The sequence below is a fragment of the Erinaceus europaeus genome, chromosome 8 (genome assembly GCF_950295315.1).
Source record: "Erinaceus europaeus chromosome 8, mEriEur2.1, whole genome shotgun sequence".
Taxonomy (NCBI): Eukaryota; Metazoa; Chordata; class Mammalia; order Eulipotyphla; family Erinaceidae; genus Erinaceus; species Erinaceus europaeus.
Genome location: NC_080169.1, coordinates 28,408,472 through 28,429,758, shown reverse-complemented (window position 1 = coordinate 28,429,758; position 21,287 = coordinate 28,408,472). Strand labels below are relative to the sequence as shown.

The 21,287-nt window shown below is 43.0% G+C and overlaps 1 protein-coding gene, 1 non-coding gene and 1 pseudogene across 2 annotated transcripts in view; 1 reads left to right on the top strand and 2 right to left on the bottom strand.

Moving 5' to 3' along the window:
- LOC103114303 (cytochrome b-c1 complex subunit 10-like) overlaps positions 1 to 21,287 on the top strand; it is a 530,783-nt gene that overhangs the window by 108,071 nt on the left and 401,425 nt on the right. The gene's annotated exons all lie outside the window — the stretch shown is intronic.
- LOC107522560 (large ribosomal subunit protein uL16-like) lies at positions 16,672 to 19,629 on the bottom strand (annotated as a pseudogene).
- LOC132540069 (small nucleolar RNA SNORA70) lies at positions 18,180 to 18,313 on the bottom strand. Its single transcript, XR_009551337.1, has one exon. It is a non-coding gene; the product is annotated as a small nucleolar RNA SNORA70 (small nucleolar RNA).

Here is a 21,287-nt window from a genome sequence, read left to right as displayed (position 1 = left end):
TCCATCGCTGGGGAGCCAGAGACGACCCGAACTGCCCCTGTGGCTACAGACAGACTATGACCCACATAGTCAACGACTGCCACCTCTCCAGATTCAAAGGAGGTCTCGAAACTTTACATCAGGCTCAACCTGACGCTGTTGACTGGCTACGGAAGAAAGGCAAACGCTAGAAGAAGAAGAATTACATAATCATTGTTTTGCCTAAAAGATCCTCACCTTTGATCTATCTTCTTTCTATCTGGAGACCTGCCCTGCCTGGAGGATATTAATTAATCCCACCAGTTAAAGCTCTAGCAACCACTGCTATGGAAGCTTTCTATCTTCCTGCTCTTTCTTTTCTCCACCCCCTTTCCCAGCCATCTCTGTTCTGACTTGCCACTTCTGGTTTTATCCTATAAAGCCACTTCTGTTTCTGGTTTCTCTCTCTTCTTCTCTCTTCCTCTTCTTCTGTCCCGACCTAGTGGAGGGCAGGCGTGCAGGAGGAGGTGGATGCCGGCCATTGCAGTTTTTGGTTTAACGTGGCTTAACCTGCTGCACTCACACCCGATTCTGGGGCTCCTGCATGAATAAAGATTTGTATTGCTACCACCACGAGCTTGGTTCCTGGATCCTCTCCTGCCTGCTACGCTAGTCTGGCAAGACAGAGAGACACCTGCAGCATTACTTCACCACTCATGAAGCCTTCTGCCTGCAGGTGGGGACTGTGGGCTCAAACCTGGATCCTTGTGCACTGTAACATGTGCACTGAACCAGGTGCACCATTGCCTGGCCCCTCTTTCTTTCTCTTTCTCCCTCTCTCTCTCTTTCTGTGTATTTACTAATTAATGAGAGAGGGAGAAGAGAGAAACAGAAAGAGAGAAAGAACCAGATCATCACTGGCACATGCAATTTGGGGTTCAGTGGGTGTGGAGGGAATTGGGGCTAAATTCTGAACCTTGAGCTTGAAAGTCTTAATATTTGCACTTTGGTTTCCAGAAGATAAAGCATAGAACTTTCAAACATGAAGTCTGGAGCTCAATCCATCTCTCTCTCCCACCCCTGTTAATGAATAGAGTTGTTAAAGAAATGAATAAATAAAAGAATCAGTGACAAAGGATAGCAGGGACCTCCTGCTTCCTCTATAGACCCTATATTTCCCCAGTCCTAGAACCTCTAGAGTGGGGCTCACTTTCCTGTATGCTTCTCTCAATTCATACCAAATGATATCGCATCTGCTGATCCCAACCTAATCAACACAACGAGTACCACCTCAGCATGCTTCACTTCAGACTGTGTCCAGAGACATCAGGCATGGAATGTCAACCCTTCACCCTCATTACTCGGGTGACACCTTTCCTTTCATAGGATTCTCTAATTCCATTCCAGGTGGTTCACTTCCCAACAAAGTCTCAAAACCTAGATATAGACCAGGTCCCATGAGATAGGGCATATATTGACATGTATCTATAAATTAGGGCAAAATATATACCTGAAAGCAAAAGTACACAATAGTCTACAGTGAGTCAGTATGAAGTTCATAATGAAATAGTGTCCAGTCTGGAGAACTCTCAGAAGGATAGAAATGGACCTACCCTATGATCCTGCAATTCCTCTCCTGGGGATAGATCCTAAGGAACCCAACACACTCATCCAAAAAGATCTGTGTACACATATGTTCTTGGCAACACAATCTGTAATAGCCAAAACCTGGAAGCAACCCAGGTGTCCAACAACAGATGAGTGTCTGAGCAAGTTGTGGTATATATACACAATGGAATACTACTCAGCTATTAAAAACGGTGACTTCACCATTTTCAGTCGATCTTGGATGGACCTTGAAAAATTCATGTTGAGTGAAGTAAGTCAGAAGGATGAATATGGGATGAGCTAACTCTCAGGCAGAAGTTGAAAAACAAAATCAGAAGAGCAAACACAAGTAGAACCTGAACTGGAACTGGTGTATTGCACCAAAGTAAAAGACTCTGGGGTGGGTGGGTGGGGAGAGAATACAGGTCCAAGAAGGAAGACAGAGGACCTAGTGGGGGTTGTATTGTTATATGGAAAACTGGGAAATGAATGTTATGCATGTACAAACTATTGTACTTACTGTTGAATGTAAAACATTAATTCCCCAATAAAGAAATTAAAAAAAAAAAGTGTCTACTTAGATACCCTACTCACCTATTTCTTTTTTTTTAATATTTATTTATTCCCTTTTGTTGCCCTTGTTGTTTTATTGTTGTCGTTGTTGTTGGATAGGACAGAGAGAAATGGAGAGAGGAGGGGAAGACAGAGAGGGTGAGAGAAAGATAGACACCTGCAGACCTGCTTCACCGCTGTGAAGTGACCCCCTTGCAAGTGGGGAGCCAGGGCTCGAACCGGGATCCTTGATCCAGTCCTTGCACTTTGTGCCAAGTGCACTTAACCCGCTGTGCTACAGCCTGACTCCCATACTCACCTATTTCTTATTATACTTCCCTCACTAAAAAAAAAATTAAAATAAAGGATCAGTGAAATAACTCAGAGTTTAAGGCATGAAAGTCATTTGCATAACTATTATGCTTTCTCAACCCTAGTGGATTATTTTAAAGCTTTCATTTATGGATTTGTCAAAACCCTTCTTGAACACATCTAAATTATATGAAACTATCTGAGTACTTCTAAAAAGTAACACTTAGGGGGGAGGGTGGGTGGTGGCGCACCTGGTTGAGGGCATGTTACAGTGCTCAAGGACCAGGTTCAAGCCCTCGGTTCCCACCTGCAGGGGAAAGCTTTGTAAGCAGTGGAAAAGTGATGCAGGTCTCTCTCTCTCTCTGTCTCCCTCTCTTTCTCATCGTTCTTAATTTCTTTATATCTCGATCCAATAAATAAATAAAATATTTAAAAAATTGGGACCAGGAGGTGGCGTACCTGGTTAATTACATGCATTACAGTGAACAAGGACCCAAGTTCAAGCCACTGTTCCCCATTGGCAGTGGGAAAATTTTACAAGTGCTTAATCAGGGCTGCAGGTGTCTCTCTGTCTCTTTCCCTCCCTCCCTCCTCCTCCCCACTCAATTTCTCTCTACCCCATAATTATATACATATATACATACACACATATATATATATATAATTTTAAAAATTTGGAAAAAAAAATGTAATGCTTGGGGCAAGGTGGTGGCACACCCTGTTAAGCATGTGCAAGGACCGGCTCAAAGCCCCTGCACCCTACATGCAGCAGAGATGCTTCATGAGCGGCAAAGCAGGCCTGCAAGTCTGTGTGTGTGTGTGTGTGTCCCTCCCTCTTTTCCTCTCTATCCTAGCAAATAAAATAGGGTAATTAAAAAAAGAAGAAGCAAGTGGCCGCCAGGAGTGGTAGATTCGTAGTTCTGGCACCAAACCCCGGCAATAACTCTGGTGGCCAAAGAAGAAAGAGGAGGAGGAGGAGAAAAGGAAAAAAATACCTTTTGGGCCAAAATAGTTCACTTGGCTAGTGTATTGCTTTTGCCATTTGCATAACCCATGACCTGGTCCACACTGAAGATTTGGTGTCTCTCTCTCTCTCTCTCTGCCTTTCTGTCAAATAAATAGATAAATAAGTAAATAGCCCCACCTGCAGGGGAGTTGCTTCACAGGCAGTAAAGTGCAAGGATTGGCACTTTGCACCTGTTTGGAGCCCCGGCTCCCCACTTACAGGGGGGTCGCTTCACAAGCGGTGAAGCAGGTCTGCAGGTGTCTGTCTTTCTCTCCCCCTGTCTTCCCCTCCTCTCTCCATTTCTCTCCTATCTAACAATGACGACGTCAATAACTACAACAATAAAACAAGGGCAACAAAAGGGAATAAAATAAATAAATAAATAAATAAATAACAACACTTTATTAAGAAATATTTACTTTTTTTGGTCAGCCAGAGGTTCCATGCATGATTACATCATAATAAAGACTTGCAGCAGTGTACAAAGACCCGGGTTCAAGCCCCTAGTTCCCACCTGCAGGGTAAAGCTTTACAAGTGGTGAAGTAGGACTGCGGGTGTCTCTCTCCCTCTCTATCTACCCCCTACCCAATCCCAGTTTCTCTGTTTCTATCCAATAATAAATAAATAAATAAGTAAGTAAGTAAATAAATAAATAAATAAATAAAGTTTTTAAAAAGACTGGTAGTAAGTGATTATAATTAACTTCTAGGGCCTCTAGGTGTTACAACTGGTGGAGTGTACAGCACAAAGCACAAGGACCTGGGTTCAAGTCCCAGTTCCCACCAGTAAGGGGTAAACTTTGGAAAAAGTAAAGCAGTGTGGCAGATATCTATCTCTCTCCCTCACACTGTTCAACTCTGGCTTATGCTGGTGCAGAAGGTTGACCCTGGGACCTCACAGACTCAGGCATGAAAGTCGTTTACATAACCAACATGTGGTTCCACTACCTTTTTTAAAAAAAATATTTATTTGTTTATTTTCCCTTTTGTTGCCCTTTACTATTGCTGTTGTAGTTATTATTGTTGTTGATGATGTCGTTGTTGTCAGATAGGACAGAGAGAAATGGAGAGAGGAGGGAAAGACAGAGAGGGGGAGAGAGAGATAGACACCTGTAGACCTGCTTCACTGCCTGTGAAGCGACTCCCCTGAAGGTGAGGAGCCCAGGGCTCCAACCAGGATCCTTATGCTGGTCCTTGCGCTTTGGGCCACGTGTGCTTAACCGGCTGCACTACCAGCCGACTCAGTTTTTTCCCATTTTTGTTGCCCTTGTTGTTGTTATTGCTGTTGTTGTTGTTGATAGGACAGAGAGAAATTGAGAAAGGAGGGGAAGACAGGGAGGGGGAAAGAAAGACACCTACAGGCCTGTTTCACTGTTTGTGAAGCGTTCTACCACCACCCCCACACACACGCACCCTACCACAGGTGGGGAGCCAGGGGCTCCAACTGGGATTTTTACACCAGTCCTGGTGCATCCTGCCATCTGCGCTTAACCCACTGCGCTACCGTCTGCCCCCCACCACCACTACCTTTTCTTTCTCTCTCTGTCTCCCCTCCCCCTCTCAATTTTTTTTTTGTCCTGTTAAAGATAATAATATCTTCCTTGGATTGGAGGAATAGTGCAATGGATAAAATGTTGGACTTCCAAACATGAATCCCAGAGTTTGATCTCTGGTGTCACGTGTGCCAGAGTGATGCTCTGGCTTGTTTTCACTCCTCTCTCAAATAAATTAGTAAATAAAGTCAACTTACAGAACCGGGGAGGTAAACATAATGGCTGTGCAAAAAGACTTTCTTCTCTCCCCCTCACACTTTATTGGGGAGCTAGTGATTTATAGTGCACTTGTTGTTACCCTCATCTCCCTATAATAGGTGCCTGTAAGCCGCTCTTTCCCCCAACCTAGGTCCCTTTCCCATATTATACACTTTTATTTATTATTTTTAATATTTATTTATTTATTCCCTTTTGGTGCCCTTGTTGTAGTTATTATTGTTATTATTGATGTCATTGTTGTTGATGTCATTGTTGTTGGATAGGACAGAGAAATGGAGAGACGAGGGGAAGACAGAGAGGGGAAGAGAAAGACACCTGCAGACCTGCTTCACTTCTTGTGAAGTGACTCCCCTGCAAGTGGGGAGCCAGGGGCTTAAACCCGGATCCTTATACCAGTCCTTGCGCTTTGCGCCACATGTGCTTGACCCACTGCGCTGCTGCTCGACTTCCTAGGACTCTTATTTTTATCTATTTTATTTATTTACTTTTATTGCCATGTGGTCTGGGAGGTGGGAGTGATGCACTGAACTCAAGCATGAAGTCCTGAATTCAGTCCCCGGCAGCACATGTACTAGAATGATGTCTGGTTTTCTCTCTCTCTCCTATCTTTCAAATTAATTACTTACTTAATTAAAAAATACAACTTTTTCTACTATGTGCGCTTAACCTGGTGTGCTACTGTCTGACCCCCTAAAATACAACTTTTCTTTAATTTTTTTTTTTCCCTCCAGGGTTATTACTGGGGCTTGGTGCTTGCACTACGAATCCATTGCTCCCCGAGGCTATTTTTTTCCCTTAAAAATTATTTTCTCTTTTGTTGCCCTTGTTGTATTTTTATTGTTGTTGTTATTGATGTCGTCATTGTTTGTTAGGACAGAGAGAAATGGAGAGAGGAGGGGAAGACAGAGAGAGGGAGAGAAAGACAGACACCTGCAGACCTGCTTCACCACCTGTGAAATGAGTCCACTGCAAATGGGGAGCCGGGGGCGCGAAACGGAATTCTTACACCAGTCCTTGTGCTTTGCGCCACCTGCGCTTAACACACTGCACTACCGTCGGATTCCATTTTCCCCCTTTTGTTGCCCTTGTTGTTTAACGTTGTTGTGGTTATTATTATTGTTGTTGTTAATGATGTCGTTGTCGTTGGATAGGACAGAGAGAAATGGAGAGAGGAGGGGAAGACAGAGAGGAGAAGAGAAAGACACCTGCAGATCGGCTTCACCACCCGTGAAGCGACCCCCCTGCAGGTGGGGAGCTGGGGGCTTGAACTGCGGTCCTTATGCTGGTCCTTGCGCTTTGCACCATGTGCACTTAACCATTTGTGCTACCCCGGGACCCCTAAAAAATGTTTTTATTGGGAGTTGGGCTGTAGAACAGCAGCTTAAGCGCACGTGGCGCAAAGCACAAGGACTAGTGGAAGGATCCCAGTTTGAGCCCCCAGCTCCCCACCTGCAGGGGTGTAGCTTCACAAGCGGTGAAGTAGGTGTCTTTCTCTCCTCCTCTCTGTCTTCCCCTCCTCTCTCCATTTCCCTCTGTCCTATCCAACAACGACGACAACAATAATAATTACAACAATAAAGCAACAAGGGCAACAAAAGGGAATAAATAAACTAATTTAAAAAAACTAAAAAAACTATTTAAAAAAAACACTATTTTTATTGCCATCAAGGTCATCATTGGTGCTCAGTGCCCAGATGATGAATTCACCGCTACTGGCAAACTTTTTCTTCCTTCCTTTCTTTCTTTCTTTCTTTCTTCCTATCTTCCTCTCTTTCTCTTTCTTTCTTAGTTATGACAGAAACTGAAAGGGGAGTGGGAGACAGGGAGAAAGAGACACCAGTAGAGCTGCTTCAGCTCTCGAAGTTTTCCCCTTTGAAACTTCTCTGCTGCAGATGGAGAGAGGAGCTTGAACTTTGGTCCTTGTGCATGGTGATGTGTGCACTCAACCCTGTGTAAAAGAAGGAGAGAAAAAGAGAGGAGAAACACCACAGTGACACTCCATCATTCATGAAGCTACCCTGTTCTCAGGACTTCCGGTTCATGGAGGCTCTTTCTCTGTGCAGTGCATGATTCTCCCATGGTATGGTGCTCCAAAAAATGTCAGGGCTTGAACACAGGGCCTCAAACATGGTAGTGAGTTATCTCTACTGATTAAGATATGTTCCTTAGCTGTTTTGTTTGTGTTTTTGTTTTTACCAAAGCATTGCTCAGTTCTGATTTTTTTTTTTTCCCTTTTGTTGCCCTTGTAGCTTCGTTGTGGTTACTATTATTGCCCTTGTTGACGCAATTCGTTGTTGGATAGGACAGAGAGAAATGGAGAGAGGAGGGGAAGACAGAGAAGGGGAGAGAAAGATAGACACCTGCTTCACCGCCTGTGAAGCGACTCCCCTGCAGGTGGGGAGCTGGGGGCTCGAACCGGGATCCTTACGCCTGTCCCTGAGCTTTGCGCCACATGCGCTTAATCCACTGCACCACCGCCCGACCCCCTCAGTTCTGATTTATAGTGGTGCTGGAGATTGAACCTGAGACCTTTCATGCCTTAAGTAAGAAAGTCTTTTTTAATAACTGTTATGCTATCTCCCTAGACTACTGACATAATTTTACTTGTCTCTTGTTGGATATTTCATTTGCACTGATAGTACAATTAAAAAATTTACCCACACAACCTCTGTGGAGAACAGTCTGGAGAACTCTCAGAAGGCTAGAAATGGACCTACCCTATGACCCTGCAATTCCTCTCCTGGGGATATATCCTAAGGAACTCAACACATCCATCCAAAAAGATCTGTGTACAAATATGTTATTGGCAGCACAATTTATAATAGCCAAAACCTGGAAGCAACCCAGGTGTCCAACAATAGATGAGTGGCTGAGCAAGTTGTGGTATATATACACAATGGAATACTACTCAGCTGTAAAAAATGGTGACTTCACTGTTTTCAGCCGATCTTGGATGGACCTTGAAAAAATCATGTTGAGTGAAATAAGTCAGAAACAGAAGGATGAATATGGGATGATCTCACTCTCAGGCAGAAGTTGAAAAACAAGATCAGAAACGAAAACACAAGTAGAACCTGAGATGGAATTGGCATATTGCACCCAAGTAAAAGACTCTGGGGTGGGTGGGTGGGGAGAATACAGGTCCATGAAGGATGATAAATAACATAGTGGGGGTTGTATTGTTAAATGGGAAACTGGGGAATGTTATGTATGTACAAACTATTGTATTTACTGTTGAATGTAAAACATTAATTCTCCAATAAAGAAATAATTTTAAAAAATTTACCCACAGGCAAAAACTAGTTAGGTCATGGGCCCCTTGTGATAGACCTAAAATAGACCTACTAGCTTTTTCCAAAATGGAGACCCCAAATCCATCCACAAAATTCTTACCTTTAGGTTCATGATTCGTCAACAATTTGTTCTGCTTTATATTCAATTCTTTTCAGCCATCAGGTTCCAGATGCTACCATGTTGCCAACCTGACTCCCCTAGGCAGATGACCCCACCAATATCTCCTGGAGCTCTGCCTCCACAGATCCCTGCCCCACTAGGATAAGAGAGAAACAGGCTGGCAGATCGAACTACCAATTCCCATGTTCACCAGGGAAACAATTACAGAAGCCAGACCTTCCACCTTCTGCACCCCATAATGACCCTGGGTCCATATTCCCAGAATAGGAAAGCTATCAAGGGAGGGAATGGGATATGGAGTTCCAGTGGCAGGAATTGTACCCCTCTCACCCAATGGTCTTGTCAGTGTTTCCATTTTATAAATAAAAAATTTATTTAAAAAATATTTACTCTGGGGGTAGGGCGGTGGCGCAGTGGGTTAAGCGCACGTGACACAAAGCATAGGGACCGGCGTAAGGATCCCGGTTCGAGCCCCCGGCTCCCCACCTGCAGGGGAGTCACTTCACAGGCAGTGAAGCAGGTCTGCAGGTGTCGATCTTTCTCTCCCCCTCTCTCTCTGTCTTCCCCTCCTCTCTCCATTTCTCTCTGTCCTATCCAACAACAAAACAACGTCAACAATGGCAATAATAACCGCAACGAGGCTGCAACAACTAGGGCAACAAAAAGGGAAAAATGACCTCCAGGAGCAGTGGATTCATGGTGCAGGCACCGAGCCCAGCAATAACCCTGGAGGAAAAAAAAAATTTACTCCATGGTCCGTGCGTTGGCACAGTGGATAATGCACTGGACTCTCAACCATGAGGTCCCAAGTTCAATCCCCGGCAGAACATGTACCAGAGTCATGTCTGGTTCTTTCTCTCTCTGCCTATCTTTATCATGAATAAATAAATAAATTAAAAAAAATTTACTCCACAAGTGATAGGTGGACTGATAAAGGGAGAAAGGGAGAATGGCCAGAATAGCATTCTGGAATATATAGTTCTGGGGACTGAACTTGGATCCTCAGGCTTGTGAGTCCAGTGCACCATCCACTGTGCCACCTCCCAGGCTGCTCTGCAGTTTTATTTTTATTTTTTAAAATATTTTTAAATTTATTTTAAAAAGATTTTTATGTATTTATTAATGAGGAAGACAGGAGGAGAGAGAAAGAACCAGATATCACTCTGGCACATGTGCTGCTGGGGATTGATCTCAGGACCTCATGCTTGAGAGTCCAAAGCTTTATAACTGCGCTACTTTTTGGTCCACTATTTATTTATTTTTAATGAAAGAGAGATACAGAGAGAGCTATCAGAGCACTGCTCAACTCTGGCATATGGTGGTGCTGAGGACTGAAGCTGAAATTTTGGAGCCTCAGGCTTGAAAGTCTTTTGCATAACTATTATACTGTCTCCCCAGCCCTGCTCTGCAATTTTTTAAAAATTATTTTCTTTTTTTTTATTTCCCTTTTGTTGCCCTTGTTGTATTTTTATTGTTTTTGTGGCTGTTATTGTTGCTATTGATGTCATCGTTGTTAGATAGGACAGAGAGAAATGGAGAGAGGAGAGGAAGACAGCGGGGGAGAGAAAGATAGACACCTGCAGACCTGCTTCACCATTTGTGAATCCACTCCCCTGCAGGTGGGGAGCGGGGGTGGGGGGCTCAAACGAGGATCCTTGAGCAGGTCCCTGTGCTTCACGCCACCTGCACTTAACCACTGTGATACCGGCCAACCCCCCTTGCTCTGCAATTTTATACATAAATATTTGTACCTAAGTTCATGTGTATCTAAGGTTTATTCTTATCCATGGCTGTCTTTTATTTATTCTTTTTGTTCATAGAACAAAGGGAAATTGAGAGGGGAGGGAGAGAGAGATGCCTGCTTCACTGCTTGGTCCATTGTAAAGCTTTCCCTCCTGTAGGTAAGGACCAGGGTCTTTGAATCTGTGTTCTCGAGCACAGCAACGCATGCGCTTAATCAGATGCACTACCACCGAGGCCCACCTGTGATTGTTTTGGTTACATCTTTTTCATATTAGTTTGGCAACTACTAAGTAAAGTAAGTGATTCAAGAAAGCAACTTGGTAGAGCACAGGATTTGCAAGTGTGAGCTTCCAGGTTTGATCATTGGCACTGTATGTATCAGGTGTGCTCTGGTATCTTTCTCCCGCCTCTTTCACTAATTAATAAATAAATATATTTTTATTTATTAATTTTTGTTGGGGAATTAATGGTTTATAGTCAACAGTAAAATAAAATACAATAGTTTGTACATGTGTAACATTTCTCAGTTTTCTACATAACAGTTCAAACTCTACAAGGATCTCCTCTGTCTTCCAGGACCTGAACCCTCCCCTTCACCCCTAGAGTCTTTATTTATTTGTTTTTTTATTTCTTTATTGGGGAATTCATGTTTTATATTCAACAGTAAATACAATAGTTTGTACATGCATAACATTCCCCAGTTTCCCATTTAACAATACAACCCCCACTATGTCATTTATCATCCTTCATGGACCTGTATTCTCCCCACCCACCCACTCCCACCCCAGAATCTTTTACTTTGGTGCGATATGCCAATTCCATTTCAGGTTCTACTTGTGTTTTCATTTCTGATCTTGTTTTTCAACTTCTGCCTGAGAGTGAGATCATCCCATATTCATCCTGTTTCTGACTGATTTCACTCAACATGATTTTTTCAAGGTCCATCCAAGATCGGCTGAAAACAGTGAAGTCACCATTTTTTACAGCTGAGTAGTATTCCATTGTGTATATACACCACAACTTGCTCAGCCACTCATCTGTTGTTGGACACCTGGGTTGCTTCCAGGTTTTGGCTATTATAAATTGTGCTGCCAATAACATATTTGTACATAGATCTTTTTGGATGGATGTGTTGGGTTTCTTAGGATATATCCTCAGGAGAGGAATTGCAGGGTCATAGGGTAGGTCCATTTCTAGCCTTCTGAGAGTTCTCCAGACTGTTCTCCACAGAGGTTGGACCAATTGACATTCCCACCAGCAGTGCAGGAGGGTTCCTTTGACCCCACACCCTCTCCAGCATTTGCTGCTGTTACCTTTTCTGATGTATGACATTCTCACAGGAGTGAAGTGATATCTCATTGTTGTCTTGATTTGCATTTCTCTGACAATCAGAGACTTGGGGCATTTTTTCATATGTTTCTCGGCCTTTTGGATCTCTTCTGTGGTGAATATTCTGTCCAAGTCCTCCCTCCATTTTTGGATGGGGTTATTTGTTGTCTTGTTGTTGAGTCTGGCAAGCTCTTTATATATGTTGGTTATTAAACTCTTATCTGATGTATGGCATGTAAAGATCTTCTCCCATTCTGTGAGGGGTCTCTTGGTTTGGGTAGTGGTTTCTTTTGCTGTGAAGAAGCTTTTTATTTGATGTAGTCCCATAGGTTTATACTTGCCTTAGTCTTCATTGTAATTGGATTCGTTTCATTGAAAATGTCTTTAAAATTTATGCGGAAAAGAGTTCTGCCAATATTTTCTTCTAAGTATCTGACAGTTTCTGATCTAACATCCAAGTCCTTGATCCACTTAGAATTTACTTTTGTATTTGGTGAAATACAGTGATTCAGTTTCATTCTTCTGCATGTTTCAACCCATTGTTTCCAACACCATTTGTTGAAGAGACTCTGCTTTCCCCATGTAATAGTCTGGGCCCCTTTGTCAAAGATTAGATGTCCATAGGTGTGGGCCCCGGAGTCTTTTATCTTGATACATTAACTCCAGTCCAAGTTTTGCTTTGTGTTTTTTTTTTTTTTTTAATTAAGTGGTCGGGCTGTAGCGCAGTGGGTTAAGCGCACATGGCACGAAACTCGAGGACAAGCATAAGGAACCAGGTTAGAGCCCCCGGCTCCCCACCTACAGGGGGGGTTGCTTCACAAGTGGTGAAGCAGGTCTGCCAGTGTCTGTCTCTCCCCCTCTCTGTCTTCCCCTCCTTTCTCCATTTCTCTCTGTCCTATCTGGCAACAACATCAATTACAACAACAATAATAACCACAACAATGATAACAACAAGGGCAACAAAAAGGGAAAATTAATAAATAAATAAAATTTAAAAAATTTTAAGTGGTTAAGGGGCCAGGTGGTGGTGTACCTGATTGAGCACACACATTACAGTGTGCAAGGGATGGCCCCCCTGGTCCCCACCAGCAGGGAGAAAGATTTTTTTTTAAAGATTTTATTTATTAATGAGAAAGATAGGAGGAGAGAGAGTAAGACAGAGAGAAAGAAGGAGACATCACTCTAGTACTGTGCTGCCAGGGATTGAACTCAGGACCTCATGCATGAAAGTCTAGTGCCTTAGCCTTTGTGCCACCTCCTGGACCACAGGGTGGGGGTAGGGGGGGGGAGAAGCTTTGCAAGTGGTGAAGCAGTGTTACAGGTGTCTCTTTCTCTCTCTATCGCCCCACTCCCTTTTAACTTCTGGCTGTCTCTATCCAGTCTATAAATAATGACAATTAAAAAAAATTTAAAGTTTTTTAAAAAAATTAAACGGTTGGGAGTCGGGCTGTAGTGCAGTGGGCTAAGCGCAGGTGACGCAAAGCACAAGGACCAGCCTAAGGATCCCGGTTCAAACCCCGGCTCCTCACCTGCAGGGGAGTCGCTTCACAGGCGGTGAAGCAGGTCTGCAGGTGTCTACCTTTCTCTCCTCCTCTCTGTCTTCCCCTCCCTCTCTCCATTTCTCTCTGTCCTATCCAACAATGACAACAACAATAATAACTACAACAATAAAACAACAAGGGCAACAAAAGGGAATAAATAAAATAAATATATAAAAAAATTAAAAAAAAAATTAAACAGTTATACAAAACTACTATCATGCCAGGGGATACCTAAATCTCAGGTTCAATCCCTAGTCAAGCAGTGCTCTAGTAAAAAAAAAAAAAAATATATATATATAGTTAGAATACATATATATATATATGTATATATATAGATTTTACAGTTGAAATAGATCCTTCACTAATTATCTACAGGCTAAAGGCCAAAGAATGAAAAAAAAATTTATTTATTCCCTTTTGTTGCTTTTTTATTGTTGTAGCTATTATTGCTGTTGTTGATGTCATTGTTGGATAGACAGAGAGAAATGGAGAGAGGAGGGGAAGACGGGGGGGGGGGGCGGGGAGAAAGAAAGACACCTACAGATCTGCTTCACCACCTGTGAAGCAACTCCCCTGCGGGTGGGGAGCCGGGGCTAGAACCGGGATCCTTAGGCTGGTCCTTGCTTAGTGCCACGTGCACTTAACCCGCTGCGCTACCACCCAACTCCTGAGAATGAAATTTTTTTTACTGAGTAAAGTTTTGGTTAGAACATAGTTTTCATGACACATCTTTTAAAAAATTTAATTTATAAAATGGAAATATTGACAAGACCATAGGATAAGAGGGGTACAATTCCACATAATTCCCACCACCAGAACTCCATATCCCCTCCCCTCCCGATAGCTTTCCTATTTTTAAAAAAATTTTTATTTTATTTATTTATTCCCTTTGTTGTTTTATTGTTGTAGTTATTATTGTTGTTGTCGTTGTTGGATAGGACAGAGAGAAATGGAGAGAGGAGGGGAAGACAGAGAGGAGAGAAAGATAGACACCTGCAGATCTGCTTCACCACCTGTGAAGCGACTCCCCTGAAGGTGGGAAGCCGGGGCTCGAACTGGGAGCCTTATGCCGGTCCTTGAGCTTTGTGCCACCTGCGCTTAACCCTCTGCTCTACAGCCCGACTCCCAGCTTTCCTATTTTTTATCCCTCTGGGAGCATGGACCCAGGATCATTATGGGGTGCAGAAGGTGGAAGGTCTGGCTTCTGTAATTGCTTCCTTGCTGAACATGGGTGTTGACAGGTCAATCCATACTCCCAGCCTGTTTCTCTCTTTCCCTAGTGGGGTAGGGCTCTGGGGAGGTGGGGCTCCAGGACACACTGGTGGGGCTGTCTGCCCAGGGAAATAAGTCAGGTTGGCATCATGGTAGCATCTGGTACCTGAACCTGGTGGCTGAAAAAGAGTTAAGAACTAAAGGAGAACAAATTGTTGACTAATAATGAACCTAAAGTCAAGAATAATACAGATGAAGATTTGGGGTTGCCATTTTGGAAATAGGTATATTCCAAGGGGGCCATGCCATTACTCGTTTTTGCCTGAGCTTGACATCTAATATGCAGGTGATCCAAGTTATTGTCTGGGGAAATAGTTTCATAATTGGAAAAAGGACTAGAAGGCTGGATCAGGGTAGAGAGTAGCTCCCAAATATGGGAAAAGTGTAGTGTAAGAATATTATTTTTCTTTATTCCCTTTTTTGTTCCCCCCCTTTAAAAAATATTTTATTTATTTATGAGAAAAACAGGAGAAAGAACCAGACATCACTCTGGCACATGTGCTGCCGGGAATTGAACTTGGGATCTGATGCTTGAGAGTCCAAAGCTTTGTCACCGCACCACCTCCTGAACCACCCCTTGTTGTTTTTTATTGTTGTAGTTATTATTGTTGTTGTTGTTGATGTCGTCATTGTTGGATAGGACAGAGAGAAATGAAGAGAGGAGGGGAAGACAGAGAGGGGGAGAGAAAGATAGACACCTGTAGACCTGCTTCACTGCTTGTGAAGCAACTCCCCTTCAGGTGGGAAGCCAGGAGCTCGAGGTGGTGTAGTGGATAAAACGTTGCTCTCTCAAGCATGAGGTCTTGAGTTCAATCCCCGGTAGCACATGTACCAGAGTGATGTCTGGTTCTCTCTCTCTCTACCCCTCTCATTAATAAATAAATAAAGTATTAAAAAAAAAAGAATTCCAGTTCCAGGGTAACAAAAGGTAAATTAAAAAAAAAAGAAAGAGAAAAAGAAGAAAGAGGAGGAGGGGAGAAGCAGAGTATCATTATGAAGGATCAAACTTGGGACCTCATATTTTGAGAGTCCAACACTTTATCATTGTGCTACATCCCAGGCCAAGACATAGCTCTAGGGGGCCTGACGGTAGTGCACCAGGTTAAACTCACATAGAACGAAGCACAAAGATTCCAGTTTGAGCTCCAGCTCCCCACCTGCAGCTGGGTCACTTTGCAAGTGGGGAAACAAGTCTGCAGGTGTCTTCCTCTCCCCCTCACTATCTTCTCCTCCTCTCTCAATGTCTTTCTGTCCTATACAATAAAAATGGAAAAAATGGCTCCCAGTAGTAGTGGACTCATAGTGCAGGCACCCGGCCCTAGCAATAAGCCTATAGGCCAAAAAAACAAACAAAAAACAGTTCTACTGATGTTTACTCAAAACAAGAGTCACCATTTTAAATGTACAACATGATGTTAATTATAATTTTTTTAAAGATTTTATTTATTTATTAATGAGAAAGATAGGGGAGAGAGAGAGAAAGAACCAGACATCACTCTGGTGCATGTGCTGCCAGGGATTGAACTCAGGACCTCATGATTGAGAGTCTAGTGCCTTAGCCACTGCGCCACCTCCTGGACCACATAATTTTTTTTTTTTTAACCAGAGGACTGATCAGCTCTGGCGTACGGTGGTGCGGGGGACTGGACCTGGGAGCCTCAGTCATGAGAATCTCTTTGAATAACCATTATACTGTCTACCTCCACTCTTAATTAAATGTATATTGGGGTTTATATTAACTTTTTAAATTTTTATTTATCTCATAAAATAGAATTTCTTTTTCTTTCTTTCTTTCTTTTTTTGCCTCCAGGGTTATTGCTGGGACTCAGTGCCTGCACTACAAATCCACTGCTCCTGAAGGCTATTTTTTCCCCTTTTGTTGCCCTTGTTACCATTATTCTAGTTACTATTGTTGTTGTTATTACAAATCCACTGCTCCTGAAGGCTATTTTTTCCCCTTTTGTTGCCCTTGTTACCATTATTCTAGTTATTATTGTTGTTGTCATTGTTGTTGGATAGGAAAGAGAGAAATCGAGAGAGGAGGGGAAGACAGAGAGGGGGAGAGAAAGATAGACACCTACAGACCTGCTTCACTGCTTGTGAAGCAACTCCCTTGTAAGTGGGGAGCCGTGGCCTCGAACCGGGATCCTTACACTGGTCCTTGTGCTTTGCACCATGTACGCTTAACCCATTGTGCTACCACCTGGTCCCTAAAATAGAAATTCATGGGAGAGAGAGAAGCTTGAGCATCCCTCTACACTCTAGTATAGTCAGCACTGGTGATCAAGCCTGGAGCCTCAAGCATACAATTTCTTTGCTCTACTAACTGGACTATTCCTAACACATTGAATTCTAATCTACTGGAACTGGAATTCTTACACAGGTGTAATACTGCCCAGCCCCCAAAGGCATTTTTTTAAAAAACCATAGAGGAGAACCTCTGGTTTCTAGTGAGAATGGGATCATCATTGTTGGGTAGGACCGAGAGAAATGGAGGGGAAGACAGAGAGGGGGAGAGAAAAATTATATTTTTTAAATAACAACAACAATAACTACAACAATTGAAAAAAGGACAACAAAAGGAAAAATAAATATATATAAAAAATTCTAATGTTGGGAGGCCTGGCAATTGTACACCTCAATTTCTCTCTGTCCTATCCAACAACGACGACAACAATAATAACTTACAAACATAAAACAAGGGCGGGAGTCGGGCTGTAGTGCAGCGGGTTAAGTGCACGTGGAATTTTTTGAAGCATAGACAGTAATTACTTTTTTTTTTTTTAAGATTTTATTTGGGTGGGGGTTTAGCATAATGGTTATGCAAAAAGACTTTCATGCCTGAGGCTCTCAAGTCCAGGTTCAATCCCCCACATCATTATAAGCCAGAGCCGAGACATCACTCTGGTACATGTGCTGCGGGGACTTAACTCAAGACCTCATGCTTGAGAGCCTAGTTCCGTAACCACTGCGCCACCTCCCGGACCACCACAGTAATTATTTTATATATTTATCATTATTAGAATATATATGAATTAGAGTTTACCCGTTTTCCCCATGATTTAGAATGAAATTATATGCTTATTTTGTGGAATACCATAAAAGTAATATCGTCCTTAGTACATCGTATCAAGAAGTACATGGTGTTCATGAGTTTCATTACTGGTGACGTTAATTTGGATCACTTGTTTAAAGGGTGCCAGGCTTTTCTAGTGAAGATTATAAGTTGTTTCAAGATATTTGCAGTTTGTTTTTAAGCAGGATTTTGAATTATTGTAATTGATTAAGGGACTCCTCTGAGGCTCTCAGGAGTACAGAGCCCGCCACTTGTCCATGGGACCACGGTTGGGGATGTATTTGACTCCACAGCTGTCTGGGATGAGGCTTTTTTCAGCTACCATGTCTTCAATTTCAGCTGCGTTAAACTTGGTGAAGCCCCACTTCTTGGAGACGTGGATCTTCTGGCGTCCAGGGAATTTGAACTTGGCCCTGCGCAGGGCCTTGATCACATGCTCTTCGTTCTGCAGCTTGGTGCAGATGGACATGATGACTTGGCCAATGTGGACTCTGGCCACGGTGCCCTGGGGCTTCCCAAAACCACCTCACATCCCTGTCTGGAGCCTAAGATTAGGGACAGCAGGAAGTCAAGCATAAAATGAACAGAGCAGGAAGGGCTGTCTCCAGGGTCCGTTAGGGCAGCCTATACAAGCAACAGGCTGCATACACTACTCAGGAGGCTGCTGTTTGCAGCCACTGCACACCGGGCATCATGGGGAAAGCAGCATGGTCGGCTTAATTGGCTGCAGAATTATTTACAATTTTTAAAAAGATTTATTAATGAGAAAGAGAAAGAACTAGACTAGATCTTTGGTATATGCACTGCTGCTGACTGAACTCTGGATCTCACGTTTGGGGTCTAACACTTTTATCTACGGCGCCACCTCCTGGGCCATCCTTTGTAAAATGTTTTTTAATGCAGTTCTAAAGTTTGGGGGCCAGGCGGTGGCACATCTGGTTAAGTGCACACATTATAGTGTGCAAGGACCCAGGTTCAAGCCCCTGGTCTCTACCTGGAGTTTGAATGGTTTATTGCTGGGGCTCAGTGCCTGCACCATGAACCCACTGCTCCTGGAGGCCATTTGCCCCCCTTTTGTTGCCCTTGTTGGTGTAGCTATTATTGTTATTGTTGATGTCATTTGTTGTTGGATAGGATAAAGAGAAATGGAGAGAGGAGGGGAAGACAGAGGGAGAGAAAGATAGACACCTGCAGACCTACCTGCTTCACCATCTGTGAAGGGAACCCCCTGCAGGTGGGGATCCGGGGGCTCAAACCAGGATCCTAATGCTGGTCTGTGTGCTTTCTGCCATGTGTGCTTAATACACTGCGCCACTGCCCAGCTCCAACAAAAAACTTTTATTTATGAAAGAGAGATTCCAGAGCATTGCTCAGTTCTGCCTTCATTGAATTTGGGACCTCAGAGTCTCAGGCATCAAAGTCTTTTGGATAACCATTATGCTATTTCTCCAGCCCAAACGATTTTACAGGAAGTGATTTTTCAACTGTTTCTAAGACTTTTGTTGTTGTTATTTTTTAACCAGAGCACTGTTCAGCTCTGGTTTATGGTGGTGTGGGGGATTGAACCTGGGATTTTGGAGCCTCAGGCATGAAAGTTTGTTTGCATAACCATTATGCTATCTATCCTCCGCCCTGTTTCTAAGACTTTTAACCATCAATATAGCACTCATTAAAGACTTTGTCTTATTACTTGTATCTATAAACTGCTTACCAAATGCTAATTTTTAGCTCTTATTTTTTTGCATTTAGCTACTTAATCCCCATATGATTTACACTAGTGTATAAGCATTAGTCTTCAGGCTTCGTTATTCTTTTTCTTTATTTATTTACCAGAGCACTGCTCAGTTCTGGTTTATAGTGGTGCAGGGGATTGAACCTGGAACTTTGGAGCCTCAGGCATGAGAGTCTATGAAAGTCTCTTTGCATAACCATTATGCTATCTACCCTGCCTTGTTATTCTTTTTACAAAAATGAAATGCCAACTTACAAACTTACATATGTGTTTACAATTTCTAGTTGCTTCTCTTGGCATCCTGACAATAGCATGTTAATCGACAGTAGATGTGTGTGAATAGATATTTTCTGGGCTTCAGTGCTATGGGCTGACTTTTCAGAAGGGGGGGGGGAGAGGCAGCATGGAAGCTATCTTCAGTGTAGTGGGAGCTGGACTCAAACTAGAGTAGTGCATATGGCAAGCAGTGAACTATCCAAGAGAGCTATTTTGCCAGCCTTACTTATTTAGGGGTGGGCATGAGGGTTGGGGAAGCTGAGCAAGGCATGCATAGTTACACCACTCCAGGACTACGTTCTACTCAAGATTGTAGGAGACCAGTGAACTGGAGTTGCCCCAAATACCTGTGTGTTACTAGGACTCAAATCTGAGATTCTTCTAGCCGACACTTTTTTTTAGCACAGGGGGTCTGTGCCTGCAATGAATCCACCACTTCTAGTGGCCATTATTTCCCTATTCTTTGAAAGAAATAGAGAGGGGCAGGGGATGGAGTGGAGAGAAATACTTGCAACCCGGCACTTTTCTACTGCTTTGCTTAGCTTCTTCTTCAAGCATGACCTTGAAGTGGTCCTTGCAAATATTAACCTGTGCACTCTAGCAGGTGCACCACCACCTGGCCCGACTAATACATTTTTTCTTCTTTTTCTTTATTGGGGGGTTAATGGGTTACAGTAAACAGTAAAATACAGAAGTTGGTACATGTTGAACCATTTCTCAGTTTTCCACATAACAATTCAATCCCCAGGTTCAGGTCCTCCTCTGCTGTCATGTTCCAGGACCTGAGTCTTCGTCCCCCCCCCCCCCGTCTTTTACTTACTCTTTAGTATATGTGCTGCCGAAGCGAGCACGTCTTTTACTTACTAATACATTTTCTATGGCAAAAATAACCTGTTTGGTGGGAGTCGGGCTGTAGCTCAGCAGCTTAAGCGCAGGTGGCGCAAAGCACAAGGACTGGCATAAGGATCCTGGTTTGAGCCCCTGGTTCCCCGCCTGCAGGGGAGTCGCTTCATAAGCAGTGAAGCAGGTCTGCAGGTGTCTGTCTTTCTCTCGCCCTCTCTGTCTCCCCCTCCTCTCTCCGTTTCTCTCTGTCCTATCCAACAGCGACAACATCAATAACTACAACAATAAAAACAAGGGCAACAAAAGGGAATAAATATTTAAAAAAAAACAAACCTGATTGGTAAACTTTCTATCCAGAAAAAAACTGCAAATATGCATTTAAGCTTTCAAGTACAGTGACAATTCTAAACTTTGATAAAGTTTAGAAACAATACCTAAAAGCTTTTTGACCAGTGAGCAAGTAAAGTGTTTATGGAGGTGGAGGGTTGGGGGTGGGGAGAGGAGACAGATAGTAAAGTGGTTATGCAGAATGACTTTCATGGCTGAGGCTCTGAAGTTCCAGGATCAACCTCCAAAAGCCAGAGCTAAGCAGTGCTCTAGGAAAAACAAATAAATAAATAAAAACAGTAAGCCAGCAGATTGCTTAGGCAGAATTTTTTTTAATGTTTATTTTCCCTTTTGTTGCCCTTTTTTTATTGTTGTAGCTACCGACCGACTCCCGCTTAGGGAAAATTTTTAAAGTATCTTTTTTTTTTTTTTGCCTCTAAGGTTACTTCTGGGACTTGGTGCCTGCACTATGAATCTACTGTTCCTGATGGCCATTTTTTTCCCATTTTGTTGCCCTTTATTGTTT